The sequence below is a fragment of the Neltuma alba genome, unplaced genomic scaffold, assembly GCF_004799145.2.
Source record: "Neltuma alba isolate B1F8T4 unplaced genomic scaffold, ASM479914v2 tig00004166_pilon, whole genome shotgun sequence".
NCBI classification, from domain to species: Eukaryota; Viridiplantae; Streptophyta; class Magnoliopsida; order Fabales; family Fabaceae; genus Neltuma; species Neltuma alba.
Genome location: NW_021633590.1, coordinates 1 through 22790, shown reverse-complemented (window position 1 = coordinate 22790; position 22790 = coordinate 1). Strand labels below are relative to the sequence as shown.

The following is a 22790-nucleotide window of genomic DNA, read 5'->3' as shown; positions in this document are numbered from 1 at the left end:
ATTTTTGAAGTTGGGCCTGTAATCTGGAAGTTAAATAGTAAATAGTAACCCGAGTAATTATGTTGAAATTTTAAATCCACGGGCTTGTGTCATGATCTTCTTGAACCATAACGCTTGCTAATACGTATTCTGAGGGGTTAAAGGTAGGATGTTTCACTAATGTCAAAAGCGTCTTGAAAGATTGTAACATCAAATGCTCTTTAATAAGAATGATGATTTTTATGATGCGTGTCAGCTTGGAAAAATCCACAATCTTCCTTTCCTCGTTTCTACTTCACGAGCCTCTTCCCCTTTGGAATTAATTTACACTGATTTATGGGGACCTTTTGTTGTGCAATCAAGAAATGGTTTCAAATATTATATAGCTTTTGTGGATGATTATAGTAGATTCACTTAGGGTTATCCACTAGAAACAAAGAATAAGGCATTGACTTGCTTTAAGGAATTTAGAAAGATGGTTGAAAAGTAGTTTGACAAATCCATTAAAACCTTACAAAGTGATTGGAGAGGATAGTTTAGGAGTTTTAAAACAAAACTTAAAGTGTCAGGAATCATTTTTCAATAGTCATGTCTTCACACCTTAGGACAAAATGGCAGAGTGGAAAGAAAGCACAGATAAAGTATTGAAATTGGTTTACGTATGCTTGCTTAAGGTCATATGCCTACCTTTTATTGGTGGGAAGCTTTCAGTTATGCTATACATATATTAAATAAATTGCCTAGTTCAGTGCTTGACTATTTATCTCCCTTTAAAGTTTTATACAAAAAGAAGCCTCAATATTCAGATTTGCAAGTTTTTGGATGTGCTTTTTTCCTAAATTTCAGGCCATATAATCAGCATAAGTTATAATTTCGCAGTGAAAAGTGTACTTATCTTGGACCCAGTTTTTCACACAAAGGACATAAGTGTCTTAGTCCATCACATAAACTATATATTTCTAGACATGTTACATTTAATGAAAGTGATTTTCCTTTTGTAGGCTCAAAGGACACTTTGTCCAAAGTTTCTTCTCACAATAGCTCTTTAAGTACAGCAACACCTCCTCTTGTCGTTCCTGTTGTCAATAGACCAGAAATGTTTTCACAAAACAGTAGTTCTTCTGTCAAGCATGCTGAAACTCTTGATCATAGAAATGTTGAACTAGTCTTCCCATAACCTCTGACTGATATTGATCATTCTTCCTTTGATCATTACACTAAAGATTCCCGTCCAAACATTTTTGTGTCATCTTCTCCTTTATAAGTTAATACATACCCGATAGTAACTTAAGCTAAACATGGCATTTTTAAGCCTAAGAAGCCTTTTGTTAGAGTAACTAGTGTTGACCCACAGTATCTAGTCACAGCACCTACCATAGTCTCTTATGCTATTTCACTATCTCACTAGAAGAGGGCTATGGAGGAGGAATATCATGCACTCATAAAGAATAACACTTGGGTCCTAGTTCCCCCTCATACTTCACAGAATGTTGTTGGTTGTCATTCGGTTCTTAAACCGAAGTTTAATGCCATTGAAATGTTGACAAATACAAAGCCCCTCTAATTGCAAACGGATATTTGCAGGAACCTAGAATTGACTTTAGTGAGACTTTTAGTCTAGTTATTAAGCCATTAACAGTTCGACTAGTTAATTGGCATGTAAGACAACTTGATGTCAATAATGCTTTTCTTAATGGATTTTTGAATGAGACAGTTTATATGTCATAGCCAGAAGGTTTCATAGACTTAGCATGACTCATTATGTGTGCAAGTCAACTCGTGCCTTATATGGTCTAAAGCAAGTATGCAAGGCTTGGTTGGATCGCTTTAAAGCTACTTTAATGCATTAGCACTTCAAAAATAATAAGAGTGATACCTCTTTGTTTTATTTTTAAGATGATAAACATATCATTGTTATTTTGATCTATGTTGATGACATTCTGGTCACTAGTAGCCAAAAAGTGAGCTTGGATTTATTTGTTATATGGTTGCATAAAATCTTTTCTCTAAAAGATCTTGATCCCATTGATATTTCCTTGGGATAGAGATATCGAAGTCCCCATCTGGTTTCTACCAGAATAAGTGCATTGGTGATTTGTTAAACAAGTGTAATGTGAAAAATTTCTCTACCATCTCAAGTCCTATGTCCACAAGAAAATCATTGTATTTTGGTGATAGTCCATTGTTTAATTATCCTTCTTTATATATAAAAGTTGTTGAATCATTACAATATTTATCTATTACTCAACCTGATATAGCATTTATAGTGAGCAAGCTTAGTCAGTTTTTATCTGCTCCCAATATTCTTTATTGCAGGCAATCAAGAGGTTGCTTTGATATCTTAAAGGTTCGCCACTTTTGGGTTTGCACATTAAACTATCTACTTTTCTTGATTTTATGGCTTATTCGGATGCTAATTAGGCTTCGTATCCTAATGATAGAAGGTCTATAAGTGGCTTTTTGGTGAATCTTTCATTTTGTGGTCCTCAAAGAAGCAGTTAGTTATGGCACATTCTAGTGCAGAATCGAAGTACAAATCACTTGCCTCAGTTGCATCTAAAATCCTGTGGCTTTGCTCTTTGCTTTGTGAACTTAGTTTCTTATTTACTAGATCTTCTATTATCTTGTGTGATAGTCTAAATGCAGCAGCATTGGCTTCAAATATGGTTTTCTATGCTCACACCAAGCATATAGAGATTATGCACACTTTATCATAGATCATGCTGCTGCTCGAACACTATCAATATGATATGTTCCAATAAAGGACCAACTAACAGATATGTTGACAAAACCTTTGTCTAACTCATGATTTATTGCTTTGTGAAACAAACTCAAGTTGTCAATAGCACCCTCTCATTTGAAGGATGGAAATAGAGATAAGAGGTCCAGCTTCAATTCATTGATCTAATACAAGCCCAAGTCTAATAGTCAGCCTCATAGTCTTTAGTATGTTATAAAATCTATAAACACGTGTTGTATATTGTTTCCTTAGAACATTGTAGAAGATGTGTGTTGGTATACTCTCATTGGTTGTATTGTACCTACTATAGGTATATAATATTCAATTCGTTTGTTAAGTCTCTTAAGAATTTAGAAAGGACCTCAGCAATTTTGTCTTACCCTCTTATTTTAAATTTTAATAAAGCAAGGCAACTTCTTAACCAAGATTGGGAGGATTGTGTTTTCCATGTGAATCGATCAGGGAATGAGGCTGCAGATTATCTAGTTAAATTGGATCAAGGAGTCGTTCATGGTTTCAGCATGATTGACTATGTCACCAACAAATTGTCTATTGTTATTAGGAAAGATTGTCCTATGTTGGATAAAAGTAGCAGCATGGATTAGTTGAGGTTTCTCGATGTTATAAAAAATATAGAAAATTAGATCTAAGGTAAATAATTTTAAACAACATAACATGTATAAATGAATTTATTATTAGTCAGAGAGAAGAATTTATTATTGTCTCCTTTATCATAGGCCAACTTTATTGAAAAAATGATGGAAAAAAACCTTGAAGATTGCAAAATTTTAAATAAGGTTTTTTCATAAAAATGTGTTATTATTTGTACTTTAATAGTTGTTAAAACCTATCAAAGTATTGTCACAAATTTTGATTTGAAATTTTGTAACTTTTTGAGCCTTTTTTTGTCATTCACCTAGGTTTTTTTTTTTCCTTTATTGATAGACTTAATAAATAATTTTAAACATAAAAATAAAAATATCTCTTTTAGGAAAGGTATGAAAGATTGGATCCGCATTGTTGGAGACAGTAATTTGAGGGCCAATACTTACTTATCAATCCAAAATTTGATAAGTCATAAATAAATAATAATATAATTAAATGGAAAAAATGGAAACAAATCTTTATTTAACAAATTGATTGAGAAATGGGACATGGAATAATGTAAAAGTATGAGATACTTAAGTATTAATAAGTATAACAGGAAAAATATTACATTACCCTTATATGATATATGCTAATTATAAATGATGAATCATCACTTGCATATGACAGATGCTCATTTGTATATAACAAATACCTACTTGCATATATGGGCTATTATTGCATGTTATTGATATTGCCTAACGTAGATGCTAATTGCATATGAAGGATGCCTACTTGTAAATGATGAGTGTCTATTTGTATATGAGTTCTTATTATATGTTATTGTGCAATACGAAAGCTGATTGGATATGATGGATGCTCACTTGCATATGATAATATACAAGTGAGAATCTGTCATATATAATCAGGATCTGTCATAAGGATAATGTGGTTTTCTTTCTATCGTACATACTGACAATTACATAAAGTAGTACAAGAAATAGGACAATTACATGATTGTAAAATTAAAAAGGTTAATATCATTTTTAATCTCTAAAATTTGAACTTATTTTGGTTTTGTTTCTTGAAATTTAAAACTATAGTTATTTTAGTCTTTGAAAACAGTGTTTTTATTTTGGTCCTTGAAATTTGAAACTACTAATTTTGGTTTTGTTCCTAAAAAGCTAGAACAAAGTTTTAAGGAACAAAAAATTATAAACAAGTCCAAAATGAGATTAAATTTCAAGAATCAAAACTACCATATTCAAATTTTAAGAACCAAAATGAAACTAAAGTCAAATTTCAAAGACTAAAGATAATATTAATCCTTATGAAAATTTAAAAAAAGAAAGAAGACTATTAAACATTTCTAATTTTGATTCTCGAATCAAAGACTAGCTGTTCACCCAAAAAAAAAAGAATAAAAGACTAGACGTATACTAAACAACATTTGTGGGAGTCCTATCTAAGTATAGTAAGGCTAAAGAACTACTTTTTGATACCAAATGATCTCTAGCTTATCTCTACTTTCTAGTGAAGATTTCCTAGATTTACACACCTAGTAAAGGATAGCATATTGGTAAAGTAGCATAAAAGATGCTTATCAGTATTCCTTTTTCATAAAAACTGTTGCTCTAAGAGTCATAAAGGCAGGCTAATATATGACAGAAAGTATATCCAAGTCTGTTTCCATCTATCAAAGACAATGATCCATCTACTATTGTTCATATGATCTATACATATAGTACATGAGGTGAAGAGAGATTGATCCCTTGAGTCTTGATGACAGAACTAATTAACATTTGTAAAAGCTAATGATGTAAACTATAATTAAGAAGCACTGGAGATTTCTTTAAGCATAATATTTTGCCATGTGTCCTATTTTTCCTATGTAGACTAAGGATAAAATGATAATATGAAAGTAGTAGGACATATAACAAAGTATATTGGAGAGCTTAATATATTATGAATATAAACTTAATCTGAGTTTTATCCTTTCTTTAATACTATTCCCTATCCTTGATATAAAAGCTAGTTGACCAATTTGAGTAGAGATTAAGGAAGTTTGTTGAATTAGTTATTTTTAATAAATATGTGTTGTCTTCCTTAAAATACCTTTACTAATCATGTGTATTAGTTAAAACTACCATTTAATGAAACCTTTAATATGTGCAACTATTACAAGGATTACTTATAAAAAAATAGATAAATATGAAAGATAAAATAGATTAGGTGCTGTGAATATATGTGGGTGTTTAAAAAGTGAAGTCCCACATTGCTCAAGAAAGAGGAGGCTCAAGTTCATACATATTATCTCATTCTTGGGTTAGTGTATGGGCTTATAGGAGAAGGAGGATCTTGCGCACATGACACCGGCCCATTGAAGAAAAACACAGTTGAAAACTAGCAATCTACCCGCTACGTGTGAGTTAAGATGGCATTGGGCACCTTTTACAAAAAAATTTTGCAAAAATGAATTATTAAATTATGTTAAGAGAGCTTACCAGAAAATCTTTATTTTTTCAGTTTATTTTTTGATTAGCCAGAGGTTACTAAATGTTGGAGTTTCATTCCTCATTGAACTGAGATTATCCCTTCATTAATCCTTAAACCATTTTCCATGGATTAATACTTGCTAACATCCAGAAATTCAATTTCAAATGCCTCGAACATTCATAATCGAAGGTGTAGATACTGTTTACTGTGCCAATGTCTAAAATCAAAGATTTAATAATGTTTATTGTCATAAGTACGCTACCCAACGTTCAAATGCTCTATAGCCTACATAAAGGGGTTTGGGACAAAGCGTTCAACACATTGCTCTTGAAGTTTTGAGCACTCATTCTCTTATCTGCAACTTTCTCCTCTCATTTCTCTATAGCTGAGTTATATCTATATTTCTGTTGTTTTGTCACCCTATCTTTTATAGGAGGGGTTCGTTTAATCCTGGAGAGTACTGCATCCACTTTACCTATGGTGGCTAAATAACTCTTAAGGACAGTGTCTCTGACTCGACTCGAACTAGCTTGCTATCTAATTGTTTCAACCATAATCCTACAATCTTAAGAGTTATCATAAAGTCCCGTAATGCTATTCCTGTAGGAAATACTGATTTGAATGTTAGTATTGCTCATAACCCTGCTTTCACTGAGGTGCCACTTCCCAAGCCATTTTCGGATGTCTCTAAAATTGATGTGTTCGATGGAAAGCACTTCAGATGGTAGCAAGAACATGTGTACACCAATCTTGACATGCATGGAGTTATGCTGCTTTAACCCAGCCTGAACCTCCTATAGATGCTGACCAAGCCCAGAAGAATGCTTGGACAAATGCAAATAAGGTTTGCTGAGACACTCTTATTAGTACTTTATCTAATAATCTGTTCGATGTATATTGTGTGTATAAGGAGGCACATAAGATATAAGAGTCACTAATCGTGAAGTATACTACTGAGGGTGTGGGCAAGCAAAATTTTGTGATAAAAAACTTTTATAGATGGGAGATAGATGATGATAAAGATATAAAACTTCAAATCAATTAATACCATAAGCTGCTGGAAGATCTCCGAGCTGAGAAGATCAATTTGCCAGATGATTTTGTGGCTAGGGTCCTGATTGAGAAGCTACCAAATTCATGGAATGATTATAAACAACAACTAAAGCACAATTAGAAGCAATTATGGCTATCAGACCTGATCACGCACATCATCATCATCGAGGACATAAACCAAAAGACAATCTAGTTAGCCAAAGGAAAAGAGTTGGCAACAAAGGCAAATCTAGTGGAAGTGAAGCCGCATGACAAGAGCTACAACCCTAAAACTAGAAATAAAAACTCTAGTTACAAGCCCAATGATTCAAACCCCAAATTCAAGAAGAAAGAAAATTGCTTTGTTTGTGGGAAGCCAAGTCACCATGCAACTCAATTAGGAAAAGGGCTAGTAAAAGTGCTAGTCATAAGGGTAGAAATCCTCTTAAGCCAAATGTGAATTTGGTTGAAGGAAATGATGATGAGATTGTTGCTATTATGGTAGACTTAAGTGCTACCAGGCACATTTATGCAAACAAGAACATGTTCACCTCCTTTAAAGAAGGAGAAGATCATATCTACTTGGCTGATTCTGAAACCGCCAAAGTTCTTAGAAAAGGAAAAGTTGTCTTGAAACTCACATTCGGAAGGACCCTAGCATTGAATGATGTTTTGTATGTACATGATGTTAGAGCTAATTTGGTTTTTGTAGCCCTGTTAGGGAAAACTGGGGTTAGAGTGTCATTCGAGTCTACTGAGATTGTAATGACAAAGAACAATATTCTCATTGGGAAGGGTTACTGTAATCAGGAATTGTTTATACTAAGCATTGTTGAAATGAATGATAATGCATCTTCTGCTTACTCACCTGTGTTTTATATTGATGCTTTTGATATGTAGCATGCTAGACTAGGACACATAAGTAAATCCTACATAAAAAGACTTTATCATCTTGGGCTAATATTAGGAATTAAAAATATTTTTAATAAGTGTGAAACATGTGCCCAAAAAAAACTAAAAAAAACACATTTTTCTACTCAGAGAAACTAAGTTATTATCCTTAATACACACTGATTTGGGTGACTTGAAACAAACTAAGACTAGAGGTAGTAAAAGATATTGTGTGACTTTTATTGACGATTTTTCAAGGTATACAAAATTATATCTGTTAAGAAATAAAGATGAGGCTTTTGAAAAATTTCTTTCTTATAAAGTTGATGTAGAAAATCAATTAGAAAGAAAGATTAAATGAGTTAGATCTAATAGAGGAGGAGAATTTTTATAATTAAATGACTTCTATGAAAAAGAGAGAATTATTTATGAAGTGACCCCTCCATATTCACTAGAATCAAATGGTGTTGTGAAAGGGAAAAATAGAACTTTAAAAGAAATAATGACTGCTTGACCAGAAAGAAACAGTGACTATTTGACCAGATAATCTTTAGTGTGAAGCCATTTTATCTACTTGTTTTTTACAAAATAGAATATCCCATAGAAAAACAAATAAAATTCCTTATGAATTATGGAAAGGTTTTGCACCTAATATTAATTATTTAAAATTGTAGGAATGCCTTGCAAAGGTTTTATTATCTGACTCTAAAAAGCAAAAACTAGGTTCTAAAATAGCTGATTATTTGTTTATTGATATGCCCAGCAAAGTACAGCTTATCATTTTATTGTTTCAAAAAGTGATGTTTTGGGTCAAAACACCATTATTGAAACTAAAGATGCAGAATTTTTTGAACATATTTTTCCTTTGAAAGCTGAGCTTATTTCCAAAGTCATTGAAAATTTTTTTGAGCAAAATTCAAACAAAAACGTAGTAGAAAGCTTACAAAAAAGTAAAAAGCAAAGAATTCTACAATTATTTAGTACAAAATGAACCCAAAAACTTTTATGACGCGACCTCTAAAGAAGCAATTCAAGTTGAAATTAATTCTTTAACACAAAACAAAACTTGGGTTGTAGTTGACTTGCCTCCAAGAGCAAAATCAATTGGCTGTAAATGGGTTTGAGGAAAAAGTATTTTCTTGATGGTTCTATTCATAGGTATAAAGTAAGGCCAATAGCCAAAAGTTTTTGTTTGCCGAATAGCTTAATCGCAAGTGGACAGGTCGCAAGTAGTATAAAAAGTATTGTTCTCTCAGAAATTAAGGCCAAACAAGTTAAAAATCATAATTATGCTCTTAATTAGGTTAAGTAAAATAATAGTTGGGAAAGAAGTTTAATTGTACTTTGAAAACAAAGATTAAACTTGAAATTGAATAAACTTGACTGAGATAAATAAGGGTCTAGGATTATTTCTCACTAATATACTTCATAAAACTTGATTAATAACTTCTTAAATAGAGTCTAACAATAAGTTAAGCTAGTCCAGGGTTCACAAATACTGATTAAGCTTTGTCAAGTCAAAACCAAGTTTTGCAATCTTAGTAAAACTTCACAATCTCTTGCTTTTGTTTAAAAAGATTACACTTTGAAAACCAAAACCCTTTTTGGACAATGTTAGGCCAATAGATATATCTCTATTCTATCAACAAACCACCCATTTAATAGAATAAAATTCTAGTCTAGCACGTTTTTACCCAAGTTTAAAGATCAATTTAACTTTCTCAAGCTTCACCAATCAACAAATCATTCCAAATGGTGGCCAATCACAAGGAAGCAGTAAGCTCAAGATAAAAACAACATAACATTATCATTAACACTAAAAAGAGAACTAAAACAAGTCTTAATGCATACAATATATCAAAATAACCCTAAAATGACTATTCTAGTTACACATGTTCAATAAAGAGATACAAATACATAGACATTTTGTAGCCATTATAGAAATAAAAGAGAAGAGAAGAAGAAAACCAAGGAAAATGAAAAAAAAAAAAAAGCTTTTAATCTCTTGCAACTTCAAGCCAAATGTTCCCGAGCTTCAAAACCTCTAAACCCTAACAGAGCATACCTCCAAATAAGCCCTATATATGAAAACCATGAGTCCCCCTACTTATATGCCCTAATTTTTAAGTTACATTGCAAAATGCACAGCTGTGAGGAGGCAGACACTGCAGTGGATATGCTTATCCGCGATGGCAGATTCACAAAATGGGACTCTTAGAAAAGGTTAGGCGCTGCGGCAGATACAGACAGGCACCACAGCATCTTACACCGAATGGTAGCTTCTTGAGATAGACTGGGCGCTACAGCGCCTTACACTGAATGCCTTCCTTCCTTTCTGTTAGAGCCGTTATGGCTGTTTTCTTCAAGCGCCATGGTGGACGGTGCTTTTTCAGCTTCTCTACTTTTGGTCTTCCATCCTTGCTCGCTCTGGGTCTTTGATCTTCCCTTGATCGCCCAGAATTGGTTGAATCTTTCTCCTTGTCATTCATCTTTTAGCTCTTGCTATTTCCTGCACAAAGAATCTTAGAAGCATTGCACAAATAATCCCTAATTGTTAGCATAAATCAAAGTTTACTTCACCAAGCCCTATTTTTTAGCTTTAAGGGAATAATCCTGCACAATTAGCTTCCAAAGTCCAGAGAAGAGTGTTAAAACAAACTGAATTAATAGGAATTTCGAGAGGTTATCAGTTTTACACAAAAAGAAATTGTTGATTATTTTGATACCTTTTCTCTGGTAACAAGAATTTCTTCTACAAGAATTCTTATTACTTTGGCTTTAGTTTATAAGCTTTTTATCCATCAAATGGATGTTAAAACGGCTTTTCTAAATGATGATTTAGAAGAAGAGATTTATATGGTACAACTTGAAAGGTGTATTGCTCTTAGGCAAGAAAACAAAGTTTGTAAACTTGTGAAATCCTTACATGGTTTGAAACAAGTGCATAAATAGTGGCACAAAAAATTAGATCAAGTCTTAACTAATGGTGGTTTCTCTACTGTTAAGGCAGAAAGGTGTGTCTATACCAAACTTGTGAACAATGACTATGGATGACATGCTTATCTTTGGTAGTAGCCTAGAAGTTGTATTTGAAACTAAACATTTTCTGGCTTCTAATTTTGATATGAAAGACTTGGGTGAAGCAAAAGTAATTTTGGGTGTTAAGATAACTAAAAATAAAAATGGCGTTATACTATCTCAAGAGCACTATGTTGAGAAAATTTTTAGAAAATTTGGGTGTGATGATGATTCGTTAAGTACTTCTTATGATTCTAGTGTGAACCTATTCAAAAACAAAGGAGAACCAGTTGCTCAATCTAAATATACACAAATTCTTAGGAGTTTATTATATTTAGCAAACTTCACCAGGCCTGATATAGCATATGCTGTATGTAGATTGAGCAAGTATACTTACTGTCTTAGCAGTGAGCATTGGGTGGCCTAAGTAAGAGTATTAAGATATTTGAAAGGTACCATGAGTTATGGTATAGTCGATAATGGGTTTCCCACTGTATTAGAAGGATATAGTGATGCTACCAAGATCTCAGATGCAGAGGAGACCAAATCCACTAGTGGTTATATATTCACTCTTGGTAGTGGTGCAATATCATAGAGGTTAACCAAACAAAATATTCTCACTAAATTCATGAGGGATTCTGAGTTAATCATTATGGAGTTGGCTAGTACAGAAGCTGAGTAATTGAAAAACTTAGCTAAATCCTGTTAGGAGAAAAACCACCACCATCAGTATCTTTGCATTGTGATAACCAATCAGTAATAGCTATAGTGAAAAACAAAACCTTCAATGGTCAGAATAGACATGTATGATAGAGACATAATATTATAAGACGGCTAGTTAAAGATGGAGTAGTCTCAATCAATTTTGTGATATCAGAAATAAATCTGGCAGATCCATTTATATAACCTCTGGGGAAGAAACAGATTATTAAAACATCGAGGGAAATGGGATTTAAGCCAATATGAAACTAATAACGATAGAAACCCAACTTTTGTAATTAGAGATCCCATGAATAAGGTTCAAATGGGAAAATTAAGTCATTTGTTGGTTCTATTAGCACTAATGTAGATCACAATCCTGTCCTATAATGTGAGAGTGTGCTAGAATCCATTTCTAGTAAGGCTGAGTGAAAACTCTTAATAGTTTCATAATCCTGCAAGATAGTGTGCTCATTGTAAGAACACTTGATGAAATAACTTCTACAAATGTGAAGGAGGATAGCTTCCATAAGAACCAGGTATGCACATGGCTGTTATAACCCACAAAACTGCCATCAATAGTGGAAATTATGGGGATACAATCTGACTCTTAATACCTCTAGCACACATCAAGAGTTATTGGAACATAGAAGCGGCTTAATTGACATTTTTGTGTGCTACGTATTACTGGAATAGGCCGGGTTCATACTTCGAAAGACACTAGACTCGAAATGATTATATCTATGTGTAACTCAACTATTGGTGTTCCCTTTTGACACATGAAACATCCTACCTTTAAGGCACTAAACTTAGCCCCACATATAGTCATAGTATCTAATGTGGCAATAATCAAAAGCAGCAAACCAGAAAGTTCCTTAAGAAGACAATAACCATGATAGAAAAAGAACGACTTACGCACCATTCTATCATGGTTATCAAAAGAGTACCTGTCATCAATTAGTAATAAGAAAATCAATAAGTTCTGAGCTAGGGGATACTACCCTTCCTTAATAATTTACCACTACCTCAAAGAAAGAATCCACTTATTCAAATAAAACTGTTCACATTCTTTTAGATCCATAAATAAACAAAATAAAATAAAAAAGAAGCAAATCCAATGGTTCTGAACCTACTAGTCAAGCATAGTCCAACTCTATAGCGATAAGATCATAATAAATGCAATTTTCCTAAATTAATTAAATAAATGGAAACTAGTCTAACTGTCCTGGGTGGCAATTAACAGTAAATCAAGCATAACAATTATAGAAGGCTGACTACTCATAAAAGTGGCCTCATGCCTCCAGAACTTTCCCTACTACATCTCCTCTGCTACTCTTACCTAAAAAGTGATAAAAGTATTGGGGGGAGACAAAATGTCTTAGTAACTTAGTTCCTATCTACATTACCCACTGACACTACCTGAGAGATACTAGGTGGAACTCGTAATTCAAGCAGATAACCAAATGATTAAATCAACAGTTCAAGCATATCATATAGTGTTTATAACAACATTAGAGCTATAATTATAACAATTCGAGGTATAGCAAGACAACAAATTATACAACACATGGAAGTTCACATTCTATTTTATTACCAGTTCCAACCTTATCTCCTCCTTATTCCTGCCGACGTGAACTCATGGGCTGATTGCTACCCACTAGTGTGATGCAGACTGGCACCGGTGTGATGCAGACTAGCCAAAGTTGACAGAGCACACAGGGGCCATAGGTTCCTCTAGTAGGGGATGCTGTCCTAAGGGATGCTGCCCGGGTATAAACCACTAGAGTGTCATAAGCCTAGGGGATGCTGCCCCGGCAAAGAAAGTGGCTAACCACCGTGCACCATATGGTGGCTGTGCCACGTGGTCACAAATATCATGTCTCCATCACAAACCTCCTTTAATAACAATTAATCAGTCCATCTTAATTACCATTAAATTAGTCTAAACAACTACTTCTCAACATGACAAATCTCACACAAACCATAGAACAAACAGTTAATGTAATAAAGGCTAAACAACTTAGTTTACATTATACAATATCTTGAAGAAATAACTGTTCCACAGAGCATTTTCATAAAAGCCAAAAGTCCAATATGTTAACCATTAACTAAGTTTTCATCCTAAGATTTTCCCAAAGCTCACTGATAGTCTCGATAAGTGAGGCAAATAAGAAGAGAGCTACTTGGTATTCCTGTAAGTACTCTCACAAAAGCAAAATTAGGCTACACAACTAGATAAGTCCCACTAGTAAGCGAATCTACAAATAAGAAAATGCGTTATACTCTATCATAGTCTAAAAAACTAATCCTAGATTTTAAGTCATAAAATCCCCGATTTGGTTATTCCTCTTTATCTCAGAACCTATGCTCCTTTTATTTATTTATTTATTTATTTATTTTTCACGGTTGGAGAAAATGCTTAGAGACTCAACAAATTAACTTTGCCAAACTATTAGACTAATATTGAATTGTGATTCTGTACATCCATAATAAGACAAAGAGGGTTTAAAAGTTGTTCTATCAAAATCCCCAAACATTAAATATAAAAATATAATTATTTATATAGTTTTATTTGAAATCAAAATAATAAAATAAAATATTAAAGAAAACATAGAAAGAGGCACTGATAGTGATATATATAGACTCCCTTTATATATGAATATATATATACACGCACACACGCAACACTGGACGTGCAGGAGGAAAGGAAATATACTCTTTTATAGATGGTGTTAGCTTCATATATATGAATACACACACACACACGCAACATTGGACGTGCAGGAGGAAAGGAAATATACTTGTATATAGATGGTGTTATATGAGGCTAAGAAGGGCGGCGAAACAGGACGCATCACGCGGAGATATATATATAAATATATATATATATATACACATGTATATTTCTCATAATCAAAAGACAAAAGAACAAGTACGGTGTGATAAATCTTGCCGGATAGGGAAGGAACTTTTGACTGTACAATTAAAGGAAGGGACGAAGGAAAATAGGAAGAACAGTGATGAGAAAATAAATCAGGGACCCTGCAAAATAAGAAAGAGTGAATAGAGGGAGATACCTGGCGGCTATGGAGAGAAGGAAATACTGGATGAGCTACTCAGTTGGGTACTAGGTTTGAGTGTTTATATACACTTTTCAAGACTAATAAAAATTAAACTAAATTATATTATTTCACCTTATTAGGCTTATATATATATATAAAAATATATATCTTCTTTAATGTAAAATAACATTCCAGATTTAAGAAGAATAGGGAATATCTCAAAATTCATATTTTCTTAAATATTATTTGTAAAAATAGGGGATATCTTAAAATTAGTCAGGGTAAAGCTACCACTAAAGGTCTTAGAATTTTTTTTTTTTTGGATGTTACAACACATGTGGTGGATTGTTGTGAATATATGTGGGTGTGTCAAAAATGAAGTCCCATATTACTCAAGAGAGAGGAGGCTCAGGTGTATATATACTATCTCATATTCTTGGGCTAGTGAATGGGTCTATAGGAGAAGGAGGATCTCGCGCACTACACTAGCCAATCAAAGGAAAAGTAGTTGAAAACTGGCAATTTACCCCTTGAGCGCAAGTTAAGATGGCATCGGGCATCTTAATTATGCAAAAATGAATTATTAAATTATGTTTAGATAACTTACCGGAAAATCTTTATTTTGCCAGTTTATTTTTTTAATTAGCCAGAGGTTATTGAATGTCAGAGTTTGATTCCTCATTAAACCGAGATTATCCCTTCATTAATCCTTAAACTGTTTTCCATAGATTAATGCTTGCCAATGTCTAGAAATTCAATTTCAATTGCCTCTAACGTTCATAACTGAAGGTACAAATAGTGTTTGTTGTGCCAACGTTTGAAATTGAAGATCTAATTGTGTTTATTGTCATAAGTTGGTGCCCAACATTCAAATGCTCTGTGGCCTATATAAAGGAGTTCGGGAAAAAGTGTTCAGCTCACTGCTCTTGAGCTTTCAAGTACTCATCCTCTCCCTCTACGACTTTCTCCTCTTGTTTCTCTGTGGTTGAGTTATATCTATATTTCTGCTATTCTGTCACCTTGTTTTTTGTAGGAGGGGTTCATTTAATCCTAGAGAGTGTTGTATCCACTTTACCTGCGGTGGAGGAATAACCAAATTAAAAGTTAAAGTAACTTTTATATTAAGAATTGATAAGACAAGATGTTTGATTGATGGGGAGCAGTATTCCTTTTAAACCAAATGATATCAATGTGAGTGATAATTCCGTGCATTAACTAATGAATATGATCATATCCTTGTGTAGCCGATAAAGTTTATTCTTCATCCATAATACAAACCTGAAAAAAGTTATCATATAGAAATTTGATGGAGAAACACCCAAACCAAATTGCACGCACATATTGACAGGAAATAAAGAGATCTTCCAATGTTTTTTCATGTTGACAACCAAAAAAGACATGCCGGTCTTTAATATAATACTCAATTCACTAATTTAGAGAGATTATATTAAGAAAACTAAAAAATTATTTTAAAGTATTTATATTTATAATTTTTTTTCAAATTAGTTTGTTTTAACTCATAAACTGATATGTAATCTATTAATACATATAAGCATCTCGGAAAGATCATATAATATATGCCATAATTAAATGATTTTTTTAAGTTCATTAATATCTTCAAATTAGTTAACCATGTATTGGACCGGAAGCAGTATTAAAATGGTGATTTCATGATCATTCGATTGTGTCATTAGATTATACATGGTCTTTTGTAAATGTCATCGTCCTAGTTTGATGCTGAACTCTGTCAATTTGCATTTGTTAGATGGGGACCACTCATCCACGTGTCAGCCTTCTCATCGCTGCACGATACAATGGGTGCGAAGAAGAAAAACCCGAACGCATTCAATCGCAGTCATTCACGTGTGAACCAGTAATTCTCCTATCCAAATCTTTAATTGTTTGTGCTGATCCATAATGTAATAAATAAGTACAAACCATGTAATTAGATAAATGAGAGAGATAGAGTCAGTGTGAGGCTTAACATTTGGACAGTTAATATTAGTTTTATATATAATACATATTTCATATATTTATCGTTTTTTCTCGAAATTAACTTTATTGATATTCTCTTAACAATAATCAAATAGCAAAGAAAGAGAAGGAATTAAAAAAGATACTTAGGGCGTTTTAGAAAAAAATAATATCATATTAATTAATTTAACTAATATTCTTAATCTAATCAAATTAGTTAATTACGTTTTACATTAAGGACCAGATGAGTAATATACTACCTTTGGTCATAAATATAAAAAGTAGGTGGGGATTCAATTAGTCTCAAATATAAAACCCCAATCCACTTTATTTCTCATATTTCTTCATTTTTTTTTCTCAAAGTAATCTTTATGGTGATTACACATGTTAAGAGTTTTCATTCTGATACATATGATCAACAAGGATACTTTAGAACCCATTTGTTACTAGTAATTAATTAAATTAATTTCTTAATATTCATAAATTAGTTGTTTATCTCGGATAATATAATTTGAAAAATAGCTTTGTATGAAGCATCTTACGTTTGAAAGTGAAATACAAATTGAAAATGACAAATATTGAGCAGTAGGTGACTATCAAACTTGTTCTGTGTGCTTCAATAATGGTGTCTCCTCTTTTAGTTTAATATTCAGGGTTTCTTGTACGAATGGAACTGGAAATGTAATAAAACAACCTTAAAATTTGAAAGACTTTCTGTTCTACTTTTAATTTTCCTGGAATGTGGAAATGAAAAAATTGATTGAAAAGTATAAATTATGAGTTGATATGATGAAGTAAAAAATATATTTTTCTAAGTTAATTAACTTATATTTTTGAAAAAAAAAAGTTATGATCTCTATCAATACATAAATCTAAATATATACCAATCACCAAGGAGGTAAGTCGTGTGTGTGACACATAAAAGAACAATTAATTTTATATAGTTGTCGAGCTTTATAATCTAAATGACACCAAACATCTCTTTTAGATTTTTTTCAAATCTGGGTTATGAGTTTAAACCCTTTGTGGAGAATATAATGAGCATGCCGGCTATAGTAAAAATTAATGCTATCTCCAATCCCAATTATAAGACCCACGGGCTCTTATAATTAAGACCGGGAGGTAGTATTATATGGTTTCTTTAGAGTAAGCATTAAGAACTCATTTGGTTTAAAGGAAATCTTAGAAAAGAATTGAAAATTGAGGATTTTCAAGTGGCGACGGCGGCGATTGAAAAAAGAGGTAAGAAGAAAGAAATCACATTATCTGCATTTTATTGGATCAATCCGATAGCTGAATGATGCATTTGACCCGCAACAGTTGTCAAATATTGCATTCTATATGCTAATTAGAACAATTTTTTATAGGCTAAAACAGAACACCTTTTCAAGCCATTAAATCAATCCAATTAACTAAATTGTGTGTGTGTGAAAAGGACAACACTGGTGTGTATAAGAGGATCCATGTCCAGATCTAAATTTCGTGCATTTCATATTTTATTATTACTCTTTAGATTCCAAATATAAGAATTAGTAAAGGAGTTTGTTTTAATATTAAATACAAGAATTTCAATCTGCTTTATTTTCTAAATTTATAATTCTTTTGCTATTAATTACACGCATGAAAGGATTTTTTGTTGTTTTAATTTTATTGATTACATATGAGAAAGTTTTCATTAAAGGGTGCTTCTTTTGTCCCTTTTTATAAGAAATAATTGTAAAATGTCTTAAATTTTTTTGTCTATTTTCATATTTTGTCTCCATTATTAATTAGTTATTTTAATACTCAATATATTTGTCATTTTTTTTCCCAATGCATCATTCATTCATTTTCTTATTCTCTCTCATACTGTCTCCCCTCATAAATAAGAGTATTTTTTTTTAGAAAGAATTTAAAAATTTTATATATTTATTGTCTTTAACTAATTTCAACTAATTTTTTTATCTACATGCTTTGATCAAATGTTTTTATTAAAAAGGAAGGAGGGAGTAGTTTCGATAGAGGCTTATAGAATTTTATTTTGTGATATCTTTTTTTCTGGGCATAGATATCCATTGAAAGCAATCCAGTTTGATATATTGTTAGTCACTAAAGGATGTTTGAATGAAAACTAAACTATAGTTTTAAAAATAACTTTACGATATATGAAGCAAGTCAAGTCGACTTGCTTGAAAATACATTTTAAAAGTGTTTTTTAAATTAACCAAACACCTTATAAATGTAAGCACCTCTCCCAACCTTAATTTACCACGTTGTGAGAGACTAATTATTTCTACTAGACTCAACTCGTTAGTTTTATTTGCTGGTATTGCTTTTATATAGAAGGGTATTATTTTTATGTGGGTCTCCTTCATTCATCTCTTAATTTTATACTACATCCTGTTCCAAATATAACATTTAATTTATAGTACATTTGTATTACAAATAAATTTTATATTTAGAATTGAGAGATAGTACTAGATTTCTGTTTAATATCTTAGTTTTACAAAAAGTCTTTTAATCTCTCGACTCCAAAAATACTAGTAATCCAATTAACAAAAAATATCAAGAAAACAGTATTTCAGATGCTGACTAAATTAAACATTCACAAATGCTGATAAAACCAAAATGTGTGAAGCAGCTGGAACACCAAAACTGAAATTTATAGTAACTACTGGAGCTGTTACATCCTTGAATGCTTTGCCAACATCTAAAACTGTATCAATATATATTTTCTTGTAATTAGTTATGTTAACGAAGCTCGGATCAGGAATTAAAAATACCCTTTATAAAGTTAAAGGTCAAATTAAAATCTTAGATAAAATCATTCATATATAACAGAACAGTGTCATTTTTAGGTTTACGAATTCTTGAAAGCCATTTGGATTAAGTTTAGTTCAAGTTTGGAGATGGATCTTTTCAGAGACTTCTTCAATCATCGTCTAGCTTGGTTCCCCAAGAACAAAAGAATGAATAATAATAATAAGAAGAAGAAGAAGAAGAAGAAGATAAATTAACTGGCTGTATATTGTACATATGACTCACTGAATAAAATGAATCTTACTCTGTGATATGAACCCTAGGTCCTGACAATATACGTGTTAGTCCATATAAAATTTGAGGCCCCACACACACACACACTGATACGCGTGTGCCCGTTATTCGATACACACAAATAATTTGTTTCGTATAGTTTTATTCTTAAATTTTATAATTAAATTTGAGTTTTCACAATATTGGAAAATAATCAAATATGACATATGCATACACCGGAAACGGCTCTTGTGTGTGTGTGTGTAAAAGAGAACAATTTTTCCAACCTAAATTACTGAAACTTCAATTATTAGTAACTTCAAGATAATTCAATATCAGTGTCAATGGACACTAAAAGCATACTATGCAGAGATTAAAAAATCGATATGTAATAAGTAAATGAATCCCGGCTCTAATGAAACTTCAAACTTCACATTAAACTGAATATATTTCTTATGAAATCATTGAGGAACAAATTGCATAATCATATTCTCCACCTATTATATACAAGATCAAAGATATGAGTTCATTTTCAACTCAATCCCCTCAAAAAAAAAAACACACACACACACAACACACACACAAATAGCTTTCGATCTGTATCAAATGACCAGTATCTGTCGAAATTTCTCCACTAACAGTAAGAGAAATTAGGGTTACGACTTATTACCCGAATTTCCCTTTTGTTTTGTCTTTTAATAATACACGAGTTATGAGTCATCAGTTTCCTTGTCAGATATACTGATTATGATTTATACCAGTGTGGATTATATAATGATTTTTATCTGTGTCTAGTACTCGTAACAGCTGAGCAAGTAGCACTTTTTTCCCCCCCTGAAACTGACTTACTTAAAGAATGCATCAATGTTTGAGACAACATCTTATAAAGCATAAACCAAACAGATAGAAAACAAGAAGAAAGATAGAAATATACATACATACATACATGCATATATGTAGAGAGAGAAGCAAGTTTTCAATGGCCAAGAGAGGGAGAGAGAGAAGCAAGTTTTCATTCATATTGAATTTAAGCCAATGGACATGGATATAAACATGCCTTCTCGGATAGATAAATTCATAAGACTACACACCACATATGAGGGATCATATGAGACTAGTTAGGTTGAATAATATCTAATACTACTTCCAATTCTTAATATAAGACCTAGTTGGCTAATTAAGTAATTTAATAACTTAATCTTTCCAAATTATTTAATTAGGTCTGATATTAAAAACTGAAGATAGTATTTTTAACAATCTGTGTAGATAGTATTTTTAACAATCTGTGTCTACCTGCAGAAAATTAGAGAAGGGACTTGTGTGCTAGCAATTTGAGTTAGTTAATGGCCCCTTAAAACATTCATATAGTTTCTTGAAGTTTTCGTTAATTTTCACAAAGTTCATCTCTTTGGTCATTTTCATCGATCAGCTATAAAATAATGAATATAATCTGTTAAATATATCTGCAGAAGGCTAATCTATATTTGCTTGAATGCTGTTAAAGAAGAAGACAACGCAGTAGACGATCATATATATGGAGAAATGCTCATCTTTTAGAATATATTTGCCCATAAAGAACTTGGATTTAATTGTACGTCTCAAGCATCAAGCTGGAATAGAAATGCAAATTAAATCTAAAAAAAAAAGCATATTAATTAGTTATTCGGGAACTACTCTCGGACATAATTGTCTTTCACGTGGAAATATCATTAGTTTTTTCTCCCACTTGATGGTTTTTGTTACTAATTAACTATGTTATATATGCGAGGGTCAAAAGCAATAATGTTAAGATTCTCTCAATTATATATTCACAAGAATGCCAGCCTAGCAACACTATATATGAATAAATTTTTTCTGGATTTTTTATGAGAAAATTAATAAATAATTATCTAGCAGGTTATCCATTTGCTTCATCACTAGATTTTGATTTCCATTAGTTTAATTAATTTCTTAAAAGATGCATAAATCAGAGACAGTAGAATATAATACTGCACATAGTTAATTATTCTTCTCAAAGATTAAATCCATGGAATTAATAGAAGATTGTTCACAAAAATGAAGCTATAAATCTATGTTTAAACTTTGAATAAGAACAATACTGATGAAAATTTTACTCCTTTATCTGTTTCCTTCAATTATTTTCAGTCTTAATAACCTATCCTAAAATATTATGAGACCAAAGCTTTATTCCCCTCAAGAAGTTAATTAACAATTAAACCTTAAATCCGACAAGAAAATTAAAGGTGAAATAATGTTAATCCACTCACAATTGTCCCAGAAACCTGAATCAACATTAATGCAACATCCCTAAGAAACTACTGAGACATGAATAGAAATCAGTTCTTCGTAAATCATCATCATCACCACCAGACAAGTCACTACAATAACAAAGAAATTAAAAGGAAGAAAATTTACAACTTCTCTGTAACCATTAATTTGAGATTAATTAATTAATTATCTTCTCACCTTGATGTGTGCCCTAATGAAGCTCTCAGACTGATCAATATGGTTGCCTCCCACCACCACCTGAGTTTCCGGCCCAACCGTCAACGGGTAACTGCGGCATGTTTAATGGCAGATTAAAGAACGGCAGCCCTGAAGAAGGGTCCGGGAACGAGTTGCCGCGCCGCCGCCGCGCCGCTGCCGGAAGATTGACCTTGCTGCATCTGAAGTGATTCTTTCATCTAAGGGCAATCTCTCATATGCTACGTTTGAAAATGAGGAAGCAATTACAATAACAGGTCCAGCAGCTATCAAGGCACCAACAACGTTTCCTCCCACAACTTGACCTTGCCCTCCGGCGAGAAATATCGTCAGGCTGGTGGCCCCCGGCGGAGCTGGAGGCGGCAAAAAAGATCCAGCCAAGGACAGTATCTCAAACCTCCCGTGCAGGGTCACGACGGCACGGCGGCTGTTGGTTGCCGTAAGGTCACGTTGGTGACGGTGCCGCTGCCGCTGAGGACGCAGATCCCTCTCTGTCGCTTCCTAGCATAGGTTGCTACCGAGTCAAACACATCGGAGCCGCTGCTAACTTCAAGGATATGAGCCCTAAGCGTGTTTGCACTTTCTCTGGTGATGATCACCGGCGGTTTCGGCTTGTTCTTCGAGCCAGGAGGCCGGCCCCTTGGCCGACGACCACTGCCCTCACCACTGCCACTTCCGCCGCCAGATCCCCCAGAGTTCGGAGTAACTAGCTCAAGCCCTTGAGGGTCATCGTCGTCCTGGTCCTGCGGTTGTCATCTCCATGATTTGAGTGAAGATCAGGGCGTTGAAGCTGATGAACAAAGTGAGATGCTGAACCT

General features: G+C 32.9%; 1 pseudogene; it reads right to left on the bottom strand.

Annotated features, from left to right (window-relative positions):
• Nucleotides 1–21671: 21671 nt before the first annotated feature.
• LOC114743883 (AT-hook motif nuclear-localized protein 23-like) lies at nt 21672–22786 on the bottom strand (annotated as a pseudogene).
• Nucleotides 22787–22790: the final 4 nt, after the last annotated feature.